Genomic DNA, 16,721 nt, shown 5'->3' on the forward strand with positions numbered 1-16,721 from the left:
GGGAGGTTACATTCTTTTGTCTTCGGAAGCAACAGCAGAGTGAGTCCATATCTGGGCAACATGAGTTTATTCCTGACTCTGACCTGCTCTGTGATGAGTCATTTCACCTTCCAGTATCTTTGATTTCCCTCCCACCCATTGCCTTATCTACTTATTGTAAACTCCTTGGGGCAGAGACTGTCTGCTGCTATGTGTCTGTACAGTGCCTAACGCAGTGGGACCCTCATCTCAGTCGAGACTTCTAGGTGCTACTGTGACACAAATAATACATGAGAGAGAAGAAAGGGAAACAGAGGAAGTGTTTGAAAATCTTTATTTTTAAGTGGATTCTGAAACTTCTGGTAATAATCTGAACTTTTGGCTTGACTACAAAACCTTCCAGAAATTGTTGAGCTTTGCATATCTCCTAGGAACACACTGATTGCTCAAATGCTTTCTTATTTAAAGCTCTACAAACAGGCTTCTTTGGCAAATCGTTCTCTTCATACCCGCCCTCCCTTTTGCAGGCTACCAGGCTTCCTGGTTTGTATTGCTATATCAATGTTTGCAATAAGTTGTAGGTATGCTCAACTTTTGCAATAAGTTGTAGGTATGCTCCAGTGCCTTAAATGCGATAGATCCTAGGATATAACTATTTAATATAACTGACACCAAGTGCTACATGTTAAATGCTTACAAAAAACAGGTTTTAAGGATATGCCCTATAGTAGAAATTACCAAAGGTTGACAGTAAAAATTGCACATCCTACAGATTGCTCCAGAGCACAACGCAATATGTACGTAACAAAATATTTGCCGTTATGTAAGCAATAGTATTCTCAGGCTGCATATCTATAAATTAATTACTATCCGCAGAGGAAAATAATGAATAAACATTTAATTGCACATAGAGTTTCTGTATAAACTCTATGTGCAATTAAATGTTTATTCATTATTTTCCTCTGCGGATACTAATTCCTGCTCTAAACCCGATTTTCCCTTTGCAATCACACGTTGTCAATATTAATGTGATAATTTATACTTACAGCACCTTCCAGCTGATGATCCTGAAGAGCTTTACAAACATTTAGGCCCTCATCCTGCAAACACTTAGGCAGGTGTCTGAGGCTGGGTCTACACTGCCCGCCTGAATCGGCGGGTAGAAATCCATCTCTCGGGGATCGATTTATCGCGTCTCGTCGGGACGCGACAATCGATCCCCGAATCGACGCGCTTACTCCACCAGCGGAGGTAGGAGTAAGCGCCGTCGACGGGGAGCCGCGGAGGTCAATTTTGCCGCCGTCCTCACAGTGGGGTAAGTCGGCTCCGATACGTCAAATTCAGCTACGCTATTCGCGTAGCTGAATTTGCGTATCTTAAATCGACCCCCCCCCCCCCCCGTAGTGAAGACCTGCCCTGATTTTGTTTGCATGAATAGTCCCATTGACTTCAATTGGGACTACTCTCATGAGTGAAGTTACTCATGTGTTCAACCCATGCGGTACTGGAGCCCAAATAATTATACCTTCCAATGCCCCTGTACAGAAGGGAAGGGATATATAGGGATCATTTTACTGAAATGTAGTCACTTCTGGGGTGGAACGCATCTGTGTAACAATCCACAGAAACAGCATTTTGAGACTAAAGCAATTTAATAGCAAATAAGAATCCCATTTCTAATGGAAATCATGGGGGCAATTGTTGACAGGAAAGGGAGGTTGGCTAGAAATCATGGGAGCAATTGTTGACAGGACAAGGGAGGTTGGCTAGAAATCATGGGGGCAATTGTTGACAGGACAAGGGAGGTTGGCTAGAAATCATGGGGGCAATTGTTGACAGGACAAGGGAGGTTGGCTAGAAATCATGGGGGCAATTGTTGACAGGACAAGGGAGGTTGGCTAGAAATCATGGGGGCAATTGTTGACAGGAAAGGGAGGTTGGCTAGAAATCATGGGGGCAATTGTTGACAGGACAAGGGAGGTTGGCTAGAAATCATGGGGGCAATTGTTGACAGGAAAGGGAGGTTGGCTAGAAATCCTGGGGGCAATTGTTGACAGGACAAGGGAGATTGGCTAGAGGTCCTCTGCATAACTTGGTGTCAGATGAGGCTAGATCAAAACTGTGTTAGACCAGATGCACAACTACTTTCATATCAATGGGGATTAAACAGGTTAAATCATTTATTTGATACTGATTAGTCAAGAAATGGCTGCAGGATTGCAGGTAGTCAAATGTTTTGTAGCTCATTCAAACTGAATAGAAAAAAAATTGTTCAGAGCTGAAATGTTGCAGGTTCTTATTCCCAGGTGTGGATTCTTGTCTTGTGCTATTTAAAACTGAATTGGCAAATTATTTACTTTTCTGCAGTAGCTACTGTGTATGTAAAATAATTCTCAGACTCCAGATGCCATCTGGTGGTCAGATATATCTTATTAATCCCTTATACTTTCTTTCTACTACAGTACTTTATATAATTCACCTTCATTAGAGAATCCTGCTAATAATATTTTCCTAGGATTATTAATGGCTTGAATCCTGGGAAACAATGTTCATGGGATGACTCTGGTGGAAAATATCACAGTTCATGGCTTATAATCACAGACTGTTCGGAAAAAAATCACATTGTTGATCCTTTTCGCCAATGCATTCAATGTCCGAAAGCCAGTATTTCCAACCAACAGAAGCAGGAAATTCTTAAACCTAATTTTTTTTTTTTTTTACATTGCATGTCACTCTGGAAAAACTGCAATAGATTTAAAGCAACGTTTAGTGACAAGCTTTAACAGGTTTAATACAAGTTGATTCAAACAGTTCTTTCTCTGACTCCTATCCAGTAAACAGCTTATACAGACCTATGGGATTGTAGGCAGGAGGCTAGACACCATAAATGACTGCTTCTTGGAGCAGCTAGTCCTGGAACCCACAAAGGGAGAAGCAATTCTTGATTGAATCCTAAATGGAACACAGGATCTGGTCCAAGAGGTGAATATAGCTGAGCCGCTCAGTAATAGTGACCATAATATAATTAAATGTAACATCCTTGTCAGGAATCACTGGTGAATTTCTGTGGCTTGTGCTATGCAGGAGGTCAGATTAGATTGTCAGAATGGTGCCTTCGGGGCTTAAAATCTATGATAATTGTGATTCATAGAAGTATAGGACTGGAAGGGAACTCGAGAGGTCTTCTAGTCCAGTCCCCTGCACTCAAGGCGGAACTAAGTATATCTAGACCATCCCTGACAGCTGTTTGACCTTCTCTTAAAATCCTCCAATGATGGAGATTCCACAACCTCCCTAGGCAATTTATTCCAGTGCTTAACTACCCTGACAGGAAGTTTTTCGTAAAGTCCAACCTAAACCTCCCTTACTGCAATTTAAGCCCATTGCTTCTTGTCCTATCTTCAGAGATTAAAGAGAGCAATTTTTCTCCCTCCTCCTTGTAACAACTTTTATGTACTTGAAAACTGTTTTCATGACCCCTCAGTCTTCTCTTCTCCAGACTAAACAAACCCAATTTTTCCAATCTTTCCTCACAGGTCATGTTTTCTAGACCTTTAATCATTTTTGTTGCTCTTCTCTGGAGTTTCTCCAATTTGTCCACATCTTTCCTGAAATGTGGTGCCCAAAACTGGACACAATACTCCAGTTGAGACCTAATCAGCATGGAGAATTACTTCTTGTTGAAGAATTACTTCTCGTGTCTTGCTTACAACACTCCTGCTAATATATCCCAGAATGATGTTTGCTTCCTTTGCAACAGTGTTACACTGTTGACTCATATTTAGCTCATGATCCCAGGTGCCTTTCTGCAGTACTCCTTCCTAGGTAATCATTTCCCATTTTGTATGTGTGCAACTGATTGCTCCTTACTAAGTGAAGTACTTTGCATTTGTCCTTATAGAATTTCATCCTATTTACTTCAAACCATTTCTCCAGTTTGTCTAGATCATTTTGAATTGTAATACTATCCTCTAACACACTTGCAACCCCTCCCAGCTTGGTATCGCCCGCAAACTTTATAAGTGTACTCTCTATGCCATTATCTAAATCATTGATGAAGATATTGAACAGAACTAGGCCCAGAACCGATCCCTGCGGGACCCCACTCGTTATGCCCTTCCAGCTTGACTGTGAACCACTGATAACTACTCTCTGGGAACAATTTTCCAACCAGCTATTCACCCACCTATGTTGTATTTCCCTACTTTGTTTATGAGAAGGTCAGGTGAGAGTATCAAAAGCCTTATTAAAGTCAAAATAAACTACATCTACCACTTCCCCCCTACCCACAAGGTTTGTTACCTGTCAAAGAAGGCCTTGGCTACACTTGCAGCTGTACAGCGCTGTGAGTTAAACCTGACTTCGTACAGCTGAGTAGGGAAAGTGCTGCAGTCTGTCCACACTGACAGCTGCCCAGCGCACTGTCATGGCCACATTTGCGGCAATTGCAGCGCCATTGGGAGCGGTGCATTATGGGCAGCTATCCCACAGAGCACCTTTTCCCATTCTGGCGCCATGAGTTGTGGGAAGGGGGCGTGGGTGCGCGGGATTCTGGGTCCTGTCAAAACGCCCCGTGATGCATCTCTTCGCATCTCAGAAATCCCTTTGTTTCCGTCCACCTTTGGCGCCATCTTTCAACCGTTTCTGTGCAGCTCGATCTGTCTGCGGGAAATGGAGTCCGAACTGCTGAGGAGTATGCTGACGAGTCTCGCCAGCACGTCACGTTTGGCTGTCGAACTATTCCTTAAGATCCAAAGTGACAGTGAGATTGAGGAGTCCAACGATGCTATCGAGCCGCGTAACGCATACGACACGAAATTGCTTGTGGCATTCACGGACATGCTCAGCACCGTGGAACGCTGCTTTTGGGCTCGGAAAACAAGCACCGAGTGGTGGGATCACAGCGTCATGGAAGTCTGGGATGACGAGCAGTGGCTGCAGAACTTTCGGATGAGAAAAGCCACTTTCATGGGACTGTGTGAGGAGCTCGCCCTCACCCTGCAGCGCAAGCACACAAGATTGAGAGCTGCCCTGCCACTGGAGAAGTGGGTGGCTATTGCAATCTGGAAGCTGGCAACTCCAGACAGCTACCGGTCGGTCACAAACCAGTTTGGAGAGGGAAAGTCGACCGTTGGAATCGTGTTGATGCAAGTTTGCAGGGCCATTAATCGCATCCTACTCAGAAGAACCGTGACTCTGGGTAACGTGCAGGACACAGTGGATGGCTTTGTACAAATGGGTTTCCCTAACTGTGGAGGGGCGATAGATGGGATGCACATTCCTATTCTGGCACCACCCCACCTAGCATCTGAGTACGTTAATCAGAAGGGGTATTTCTCTATGCTTCTCCAGGCGCTTGTGGATCACCGTGGGTATTTCATTGACATTAACACTGGCTGGCCAGGAAAGGTGCATGAAGCACGCATCTTTCGGAATACTTGGCTGTTCAGGAAGCTGCAGGCCAGGACTTTTTTTCCCACAGTGGAAGATCACAGTAGGGGAAGTTGAAATGCCCATTGTGATCCTTGGAGATCCCACTTACCCGTTAATGCCGTGGCTCATGAAACCCTACACAGGGAGCCTTGACAGCAGCAAGGAACAGTTCAACTACAGGCTGAGCCGGTGCCGAATGACTGTGGAGTGTGCCTTTGGCCGTTTAAAGGGCCGCTGGCGATCTCCGTATGGGAAGCTGGACTTGGCCAAACACAGCATCCCCGTGGTTATATCCACGTGCTGTACCCTCCATAATATTTGTGAAGGGAAGGCTGAAAGCTTCACTCAGGCATGGACCTCCGAGGTTGAACACCTGGAGGCTGAATTTGCACAGCCAGAGAGCAGGGCTATTACAGGGGCCCAGCATGGGGCTGCAAGGATTAGGGATGCCTTGAGGGAGCAATTTGAGGCTGAAAACCAGCAGTGATATCTGGTGCCCTGCACAGGAGTGAAGTGCAGTAGTTCCAAACTTTAGGAATCAGGGTTTGCTAAGCAGACTTAGCAGTGTTCTGCTAAGCAGAAATAAAAAGTGCCTGTTTATTTCCTGGGCTAAGGAATCTTTTACTTTATGCAATAATAAAGAATGTTTTCAAAGCCAAAAAATCCATTTATTGAAAAGAAAATCCATTTATTGAAAAGAAACACAACTGCTTGGGAATCAGAAAGGGCAAGGGGGTGGAGTGGGGAACGGTACAATCACAGATTCACGTATGTCCTGTCTGGTGTGCTGTGCAGTGAGTGCTGCACTTCAGGACAGCTATACTGCATGGTGATGGGGGTTGAGTGCAGAGGGTAAGGGTCGTGGTTTTCAGGGCTGGGTGGTGAAGATACTGGTGTTGGAGGCAGCTGGTGGCGTGAAGAACACGGAAGTTGGGAAAAGTGGGTTGGAGGTAACAGTGGGGCACAAGGGAAAGAGTTTTGGGACAAGGGCTGGGGGGGGGTGTTTGCGTTCGCGGGACTGCTCCTTCTGCATGGCTACGAGCTCCTGGATAGCATCTGCTTGGCGCTCCAGGATGCTTATGAGCCGATCTGTGCTTTGCTGCTGGTGCTCCGTGCTTTGCCGCCGGTGCGCTGCGTTTTCCTGGCGGATCCTGCTTTCTCTCTCCCTCCAGTTCTGTGCTTTCTCATTCTCTCTAATAGATTGCCGCATCACTTCTTGCAGCATGTCTTCTTTGGTTTTTCGCGGTCCCTTCGTGAGTCTTTGCAGTCTTTGAGCAGGCGATAAGAGGGACGGCTGAGGTCTCAAGGTTGTTGTAGCTGTATAGGCAAAATGCAACATTTAACAGAGGCAGCATTGCTTATAGCAGACAGAGTAATGATTTCCCCCGCACTTAAGGAGGGCACACACAGGGTCTACACAATAGCATAATTTTCCCATCCCAAACAGAGCACACACAACCCACGGGAGCCTCAAAATGGTGAGTTAGGGGGACTGATTGTTTCAGGGCTGTACTGTCCTCTGGGTTTCTGTGCCTAGGGGAGAGCCAACAGCTTCAGGGGGCACCTTCACTGAACACTGTCCCAACATTTTCCACAGGAGTTCGTCCTGGACGATATCTCGCTGCTGAGGGTGACCTGGGAAGCAAGGGAGGGTCTTCTACTGCAATGCGGCTTCCGCCCTGGCCCATATGCAGCTTGCCTGTGTGCAGCAATGGTCCCCCCCGCCCTTCGTGGCACAGTGGCACAGACACGCTAGCCTGGCTGGGACAAGGACCACGGTGGCTCTCCTACACAAGCGCATTGCACACATTCTGGATGAGACATTCGAGGAGATTACCGAGGCCGATTACCGCGATGTGCTAAACCACACCGAAATAATTCCTTCCCGAAAAAAAAAAAAACCACTTACCGGGAACCTGCTCTTCTGTTTGTCCTCCACCAAGTACCAGCCGCTGCGACTGGCTACCTTTCTCCTGGCTCGAGAAGAGCTCCTGGCTGCATGCATCTAGGGATTCCGGGGTGTCTCCATCCGGCCCATCACCATCACTCCCGTTTTCCTCCTCCTCCTCCTCCTCCTCCTCCTCCTCCACACCTCCCCCCCCGGCTCTGAAGTGTCCATGGTGGTGCTCGGAGTGGAGGTGGGGTTAACCCCAAGTATCGCATCCAGCTCTTTGTAGAATCGGCAGGTCGCGGGGGGAGCACCCGAGCGGCCGTTTGCGTCACGGGCTTTGCGGTAGGCACTCTGCAGCTCCTTCACTTTAATCCTGCGCTGCAGGGCGTCCCGGTCATGGCCCCTTTCCATTATGTCCTTTGATACCTTCCCGAAGGTATCATAATTCCTATGGCTGTAGCGCAGCTGGGACTAGACAGTTTCCTCCCCCCAAACACTGCTGAGGTCCAGCACCTCGTCATTGCTCCATACTGGGGCTCGCTTGGCGCGTGGCGGCATGGTCACCTGGAAAGATTCGCTGATAGCACTCCACGCCACGCCGGGCTGAGCAACAGGAAGGAGATTTTTTAAATTCCCGGGAATGTAAAGGGTGGGTCACATGGTTGGTTACCTGAGGCCAGGGCAGTAGAGTTTGAACTGATAACCAGAGTGGCTAGAACAGGCATTGTGGGATACTGCCGAATAATTCTGGAGGCCATTCACAGCGCATTGGGCGGCCACACTGGCGCTGCCGCGCTGCAGCAGTGGCGCAATACTCGCTATTCCTCTCGGGGAGGTGGAGTACATGCAGCGCTGCAGCCACGGAGATACAGCGCTGCAAATGCCTTGCCAGTGTGGACGGGGAGTGAGTTACAGCGCTGGGGGCGGCTTTACAGCGCTGCAACTCGCAAGTGTGGCTTCTCTGAGGGGGAAAAAAATCCCTGGTTGTACCCTGAGCTATACCGTGTGCCTACTGAATTGTTTAAAATCTTTGATTGCACCAGTGTAAATGTGGACATGCCAACAGGGGAAATAAAATCAGGTAGAATGTTCACTTCACACCTTTTTCAGGAGGTAAATAGGAGGAGTGCCCTGCATAATTCTGTGCTAAATCGTCACGAATATTTATGTAGGTGCTGAATTTCCAAGGTGAGTGCAGCAGTTCCCATGGATTTCAGCTGGACTTGTGGGTGCCCAGCACTGCTCAAATCAGGCCCTGTTTGTATGTAGGGAAAGATAGGCCTGGCCCTAAAAAGCTTCCAATGTTGCTTAATAACAAGATGCACAGGGTGATGAGATAAACCAGTCAGAGGTGGGGAGGAAGGATGAGTTGACAGTGATAGGAGCATGATTTCACCTAGATGAACAGTGCCGACAACCTAGCTCACCGCCTATGTAGCCGTCAGGGCCTGCTCCAGGGACCAGCTTAGCAAGCAGGTGCTTGGGGCGGCCAAGGAGAAGGGGCGCACGTCCGGCTCTTCGGCGGCAATTCGGTGGCGGGTCCCTCGGTCCCTCTCGGAGGGAGAAGAAAGCAGCACGGCTGAGCTGCCGCCGATTGCGATGGCGGCTTTTTTTTTTTTCCCCGCCACTTGGGGCGGCAAAAACCCTGGAGCTGGCCCTGGTAGCCGTTGTTAACAGGGAATATTCTGCAGACAATTCCATAGTGTCTAGTTCTAGGACCCTGCATCAGCTGTAGAGCTTTTTTGCTGACTCATCCAGGTAGCCAGATATTCTCTCCAACTCAAGGATATAAAAGGCTGAGGTAGGTCTCTAAAGCAAGAGGGAAACAGGATCAGATGGGACCATACGGACAGCTATGCTTAAAGGAAACTCATGTGGATATTTGTGTGTGTTGCCATTTAAAGCCAAAAAATTTTTTTAAAAGCCCAGCTCTGATTTATGCCCAATCCAAAGGCCAAGGGCCCGATCCAAAGCCCATTGAAGTCAGTGGAATAATTCTCATTGTCCTCACGGCACTTTGGATCAGGCCCCCAAAGTAAGTGGCCAGACTTTCAAAAATGCTCAGAAGAACGAGTGCTGAGGGGGAATAGTGGGTGGGCTCTAAGCACGTCTGCAAAGGTGAGCTGTAGTTCAATGCCTCTAATAAGGGACCTGAGCTGTTCTGAAAAATCAGGAGCCAGTTGTGGAGACTGGGCCGTGAAAAAAACTGGCCTTGAGCACTTTTGAAATCTGGCCCTTCAAGTCCAAATCTGACTCCGGTTTCGCGAGTGTAAATTGGGAGAACTGGTTTCAGTGGAGCTGTTCTGGATTTATGCTGGCATAAAGGAGATCAGAATCTGGCCCTAAATTATTAATAAAGCCCCAGAAACAGTTGAATTTAGATCATATTTCATGGGTGTTTCCTATGTTAGGACTGGAGCAGAGTGGGACAATATGTGTCTGCATTGACTTCTAAGGCAACCCAGAATCACCCCCTATAACCACTGGTCAGTATTACTCAGATTACCACTTGTGACTGGTTTAAGCTGTGTCTACACTTGAAACGAGACACTGGCACAGCTGCTGTAGCGCTTCAGTATAAGTACTCGCTACAGGGACAGGAGGGTTTCTCCCGTCACTGTACTGGAGTCAGCTCCACGAGAGTTGGTAGCTAGGTTGACGGAAGAATTCTTCCATTGTCCTAGCACTGTCTACACTGGGGATTAGGTCAGCTTAACTACGTCTCTCGGAGTGTGGATTTTTCACATCCCTGAGTGCCTTCGCTGGGTTGACCTAACTTTTCAGTGTAGACCAGTTGCTAGACACCCATGTCATTCTGCCAGGCAAATGACAACAGAGCTGCGTTGTGGTGATAAGTGATTTCCCCCCTTGTATCTGAAAGTGCTGGGTAGCCAATTCTTTCTGTTCCCCTACTCTGGGAAGAGGAGAGGTTAGATTCACTAGCGCATTCTGCCTACTTTGCACTACCCGAGCAACTCCAGCCAGTTCAGCTGGGTTTACAGCAGCTTTGCACTGCAGGAACAACACAAAGCTGCCAGAACCTACTAATGAATCTGGCCCTAGGAAGGCTTTCTGGAGGGGTCAACGTTAAAAATGACAGAGCGGCAGTTCTAGTAATGGGCCTTGCTAACAAAAGAAATCAAAAACTAACTCAGTGAGAAATGAGTCGGAAACAAGAGGGAGTGTGGGCTATATTGGCAGAGAGAAAGGAGAGTCAGGAAAAAACTGGGAGGAAAGATCAAACCAGTATTTTAGATGCCTATATACAAATGCGAGAAGTATGGGGAATAAGCAGGAAGAACTGGAAGTGCTAATAAATAAATACAACTATGACATTGTTGGCATCACTGAAACTTGGTGGGATAATACACATGATTGGAATGTTGGTGTGGATGGGTACAGCTTGCTCAGGAAGGATAGACAGGGGAAAAAGGGAGGAGGTGTTGCCTTATATATTAAAAATGTACACACTTGGACAGAGGTAGAGATGGACATAGGAGACGGAAGTGTTGAGAGTCTCTGGGTTAGGCTTAAAGGGGCAAAAAACAAGGGAGATGTCATGCTAGGCGTCTACTACAGGCCACCTAACCAGGTGGAAGAGGTGGATGAGGCTTTTTTCAAGCAACTAACAAAATCATCCAAAGCCCAAGACTTGGTGGTGATGGGGGACTTCAACTATCCGGATATATGTTGGGAAAATAACACAGCGGGGAACAGACTATCCAACAAATTCTTGGACTGCATTGGAGACAACTTTTTATTTCAGAAGGTTGAAAAAGCTACTAGGGGGGAAGCTGTTCTAGACTTGATTTTAACAAATAGGGAGGAACTCGTTGAGAATGTGAAAGTAGAAGGCAGCCTGGGTGAAAGTGATCATGAAATCATAGACTTTGCAATTCTAAGGAAGGGTAGAAGGGAGAACAGCAAAATAGAGACAATGGATTTCAGGAAGGCAGATTTTGGGAAGCTCAGAGAGCGGATAGGTAAGGTCCCATGGGAATCAAGACTGAGGGGAAAAACAACTGAGGAGAGTTGGCAGTTTTTCAAAGGGACACTATTAAGGGCCCAAAAGCAAGCTATTCCGCTGGTTAGGAAAGATAGAAAATGTGGCAAAAGACCACCTTGGCTTAACCACGAGATCTTGCACGATCTAAAAAATAAAAAGGAGTCATATAAAAAATGGAAACTAGGACAGATTACAAAGGATGAATATAGGCAAACAACACAGGAATGCAGGGGCAAGATTAGAAAGGCAAAGGCACAAAATGAGCTCAAACTAGCTACGGGAATAAAAGGAAACAAGAAGACTTTTTATCAATACATTAGAAGCAAGAGGAAGACCAAAGACAGGGTAGGCCCACTGCTTAGTGAAGAGGGAGAAACAGTAACAGGAAACTTGGAAATGGCAGAGATGCTTAATGACTTCTTTGTTTCGGTCTTCACCGAGAAGTCTGAAGGAATGCCTAACATAGTGAATGCTAATGGGAAGGGGGTAGGTTTAGCGGATAAAATAAAAAAAGAACAAGTTAAAAATCACTTAGAAAAGTTAGATGCCTGCAAGTCACCCGGGCCTGATGAAATGCATCCTAGAATACTCAAGGAGCTAATAGAGGAGGTATCTGAGCCTCTAGCTATTATCTTTGGAAAGTCATGGGAGACGGGAGAGATTCCAGAAGACTGGAAAAGGGCAAATATAGTGCCCATCTATAAAAAGGGAACTAAAAACAACCCAGGTAACTACAGACCAGTTAGTTTAACTTCTGTGCCAGGGAAGATAATGGAGCAAGTAATTAAGGAAATCATCTGCCAACACTTGGAAGGTGGTAAGGTGATAGGGAATAGCCAGCATGGATTTGTGAAGAACAAATCATGTCAAACCAATCTGATAGCTTTCTTTGATAGGATAACGAGCCTTGTGGATAAGGGTGAAGCGGTGGATGTGGTATACCTAGACTTTAGTAAGGCATTTGATACGGTCTCGCATGATATTCTTATCGATAAACTAGGCAAATACAAATTAGATGGGGCTACTATAAGGTGGGTGCATAACTGGCTGGATAATCGTACTCAGAGAGTTGTTATTAATGGTTCCCAATCCTGCTGGAAAGGCGTAACGAGTGGGGTACCGCAGGGGTCTGTTTTGGGACCGGCTCTGTTCAATATCTTCATCAACGACTTAGATATTGGCATAGAAAGTACGCTTATTAAGTTTGCGGATGATACCAAACTGGGAGGGATTGCAACTACTTTGGAGGACAGGGTCATAATTCAAAATGATCTGGACAAATTGGAGAAATGGTCTGAGTTAAACAGGATGAAGTTTAACAAAGACAAATGCAAAGTGCTCCACTTAGGAAGGAAAAATCAATTTCACACATACAGAATGGGAAAAGACTGTCTAGGAAGGAGTACGGCAGAAAGGGATCTAGGGGTTATAGTGGACCACAAGCTAAATATGAGTCAACAGTGTGATGCTGTTGCAAACAAAGCAAACATGATTCTGGGATGCATTAACAGGTGTGTTGTGAGCAAGACACGAGAAGTCATTCTTCCGCTCTACTCTGCTCTGGTTAGGCCTCAGCTGGAGTATTGTGTCCAGTTCTGGGCGCCGCATTTTAAAAAAGATGTGGAGAAACTGGAAAGGGTCCAAAGAAGAGCAACAAGAATGATTAAAGGTCTTGAGAACATGACCTATGAAGGAAGGCTGAAAGAATTGGGTTTGTTTAGTTTGGAAAAGAGAAGACTGAGAGGGGACATGATAGCAGTTTTCAGGTATATAAAAGGGTGTCATAAGGAGGAGGGAGAGAACTTGTTCACCTTAGCCTCTAAGGATAGAACCAGAAACAATGGGTTTAAACTGCAGCAAGGGAGGTCTAGATTGGACATTAGGAAAAAGTTCCTAACTGTCAGGGTGGTTAAACACTGGAACAAATTGCCTAGGGAGGTTGTGGAATCTCCGTCTCTGGAGATATTTAAGGGTAGGTTAGATAAATGTCTACTAGGGATGGTCTAGGCAGTATTTGGTCCTGCCATGCGGGCAGGGGACTGGACTCGATGACCTCTCGAGGTCCCTTCCAGTCCTAGAATCTATGAATCTATGAATCTATAGCAGGGGTTAGCTTTCGAGATGGTTTTTGTTCTGTGTTTGAACAATGGTGCTCTGATCCATGACTGAGGGCTGCTACCACACGACAAATAGTAATACCCCTGCAGCTTACTAGCGGGGATGATGTATTGGCAGTCTGGTGGGACCTTCTCTTGGTGTGCACAAGGGGGGGACAACCAGGGGCATGCCCCCCCCAATAATGTTGTTTGGGTACAACTCTCATGCTGTCTTTTTAATGGCACTCACAGATGAAGGTAGAAGAAACCAGCCATTTCCCCTTTCTCGACGACGTTTGGTTTGCAAGTTTAACTGAGTTAGGTTCATCTATAAAGTACACAAAAGCCCTTTGTGTATATTGGTTCCCATAAGTGATGAAACAAAGAACAAACAATGTCTTGTAAGAATCAGCCATTAGGGGCATGCGCAGGAATTTAAATTTGAGCCCCTTTGGAGGGGCCCGTTCTGTGCCCCCGCCAAGGCCCGGGATGGAGGAAGCTCGCTCTCCCCTCCCACCCCAGCCCTAGGGCTGGAGGAATTCTATGTCACCAACAATTATTGGGGGGGGCATGCCCTGGTTGTCCCCGCTTGTGCACATCTCTGGAATCATCTATCCAGAGTCCTCTCCACCTTCAAGGAAGAAACTCCTAACCTGTGTCAGCTGCAGGAAGATCAGGGCCGGCTCCAGGCACCAGCCCACCAAGCTTGTGCTTGGGGCGGCACCTGGAGGGGGGCGGCGCGGCGCTCCGGCCCCCGGGGAGAGTGGGGCCACGGCCGGGCTCGCCGCCCTCCCCCCGGCGCTCTGGCCGCCCTCCCCCCCCCGGTGCCCTCCCCCCGGCCGCCGGGGGGAGAGCGGCGAGCCCTGGCTGGGGCTCGCCGCCCTCTCGCCGCCCTGCCCCCTGCGCTCCGGCCGCCGGGGGGAGAGCGGAGCCCCGGCCGGGGCTCACCGCCCTCCTCCCAGGGCTCCGGCTGCCCTCCCCCCCCCGCCCCCGCCGGGGGGGGGGGCGCGGACGGCGGCTTTTTTGCCTGGGGCGGCAAAAAAGCCAGAGCCGGCCCTGAGGAAGATAATGCTATCTGATGTCATCCTACAAGAGAGAGACCAGGTGGGTGAGGTAATATCTTTTATTGGACCAACTTCTGTTGGTGAGAGAGACAGCGTGAAACCTGTTTCCAACAGCTCTACAGGAAAGAACAATAAATGTTATTGAAAATGCGACGCATCTGCCAAGTTGCGTAATTCACCTTGAAGTCCCTGCTCTGCGCACTGACCGGCATTCATTGTATTTTCTTGCAGGGAACGTAGGCGCTTGATGCTCACGCTGGTTCTTTGATGATTTTTGGAGAGAGCTGCCTACATTTTTCATGCAGTGAGCTCTGCGTGGGTGGACCCCTATGCCCATGCTGAGCTTGCTGCAAGATTCACGCCCCCGTCGGTTCACTGCCCCAGATGTTGGTGTGCCAGCTATATCCTTCCAAAAGAGTATTCATAAAGGGCTGGTCCCACGAGATGCTGAGCACTCTCCGCTCCCACTTACTTTGCAGGAAGCACTCAGCACTTTGCAGAATTTGGCTCACATAGCACAAAAAGAAAGAACAGAGCCTCTTCCCTGACATTTGGCTAAGTAGTATTCGTCATGGCCTTATAAAGCACAAAAGCCGGATCCAAGGCATATGATCACAACGCTTTTGATCAAATTGGCTGAGGTCTGATGAGTTTTACCTAAAGCAAAAAACTTTAATCTGTGGTCGCTGACCTTGGGGAAATTAGCTGTCTGAGTAATGCAATTCTCTAATTGAAAATAAGCCTTGTTCCGTGTATAGAGCAAAGATTATGAGGCAGTTTCCCATCCTCATTATTTATATATGAATCTCGTTCTTTCCCACCTTGCAGATGACGGCTTTAAACCATGGACTGAATCAGAAAAAAAATTATTCCAGTGATGGACGAACAATAAGTGCTCAGGTGTCTTCTCCTCCTCCTCTTCTCCTCGTTGATTCCTAAAAAGGCGTCCTGAATTATGGTGAGAATTTGATGTGCAAGACCTGAATAATTTTTGGCTGTCTGTCATTATATTTATTAGCAAAATCTATATGTTTACTTCACAGCTTATAACACAATCACTAAATTATTTGACAGTGCCACTTCACTGTGGAGAAACTAAATGAAAGGAATGATGCACTAGTGGGCAAGTGTTGGAGGGGATGCATTTCCCTAGGTAATTTTATGTCTGGGGCGTATGCCCTAAACAGAAAGTTGGTGAGGTAGAAGGGGAAAATCCCATTCTGAAATGGTGAGGCCAGGGTTGATATTCTCACCTTGATGTACTCTGTTGGACTTGCACAAGGGCAAGAAGTTGAAGTGTCTGATGACTACAGCATTTTCTGCTCAGAGCAGAATGGACGCATCCGGATTCACCTTCACTGAGCAGGTGCATTACGAAAGTTTGGGATTCTCATGCTATGGAAAAGCTGGCAAATTCCAAAAAGGCTTGTATGCATGGGCAGTGGATAATGGAGGCTGGGGGAGGTCAAGCCTCCACAAACCTCAGCTAATGCTCCCCGCCGCAGACCCGGGGCCAGGCCACGGAGGGGCTCAGAGCTCCTCTGGGTGGCCCAGGCTCAGGGCTCAGCCCTGGCTGGCCAGCCGGTGCTCCTCCGGACTGCTGCAGGAGCTGGCAGGCCGGCCGGGGCTTCTCCAGGCACTGGCTGGGGTTCGGGGCTGCTCTGGTGGGCCGGCCGGTAAGAGCAGGGGTGGGACCATGGGCAAAAGGGGTGGGGCCTCGGGTAGAAGAGCCAGGGCAGGCAGCTAGCCTCCTCGAACGAGGGGTGCACATGCCGTCCGTGCTCATATGCCAGTTACTTTAACATCTGGTAGCTTTTTATTAACTAACATTCTGTCCGTACTTATCTAACACACAAATACAGCTAACTTTTCTATTCTTAAGTATGTTCCCAACTTCCGCATTGCTCTCTTTGGTCCACTCATGCCCCGCTAATCTGGGTAAGGAGTCCCCTGCATGCATGGGTCTCCCTTTCCCCACATGGCAGGAGTAGGGAGCTAGTTCCATGGCAACATTGTCCTTCTCTGGGTAACCAACCGGGTGGAGGATGGTAGGGCCAGGGGAAGAGTAGTTGGCCAGGAGCAGGGCTACAGGGAGACGTGCATCATCTCTCCCACTGGCTCCCCAAAACTCCCCAGGAAAAAGTAATACAGCCTCAGGCTACATTCTCTTTCTTAAGTAGCTACCTCCAAGGCAGGAACTCCCCCCCCCCCCCTTCTGCTTTAAGAGGATTTGCAAGGGCAGACGCTGGCTG

This window comes from Malaclemys terrapin, chromosome 4, assembly GCF_027887155.1.
Source record: "Malaclemys terrapin pileata isolate rMalTer1 chromosome 4, rMalTer1.hap1, whole genome shotgun sequence".
In the NCBI taxonomy this organism is placed as follows: domain Eukaryota; kingdom Metazoa; phylum Chordata; order Testudines; family Emydidae; genus Malaclemys; species Malaclemys terrapin.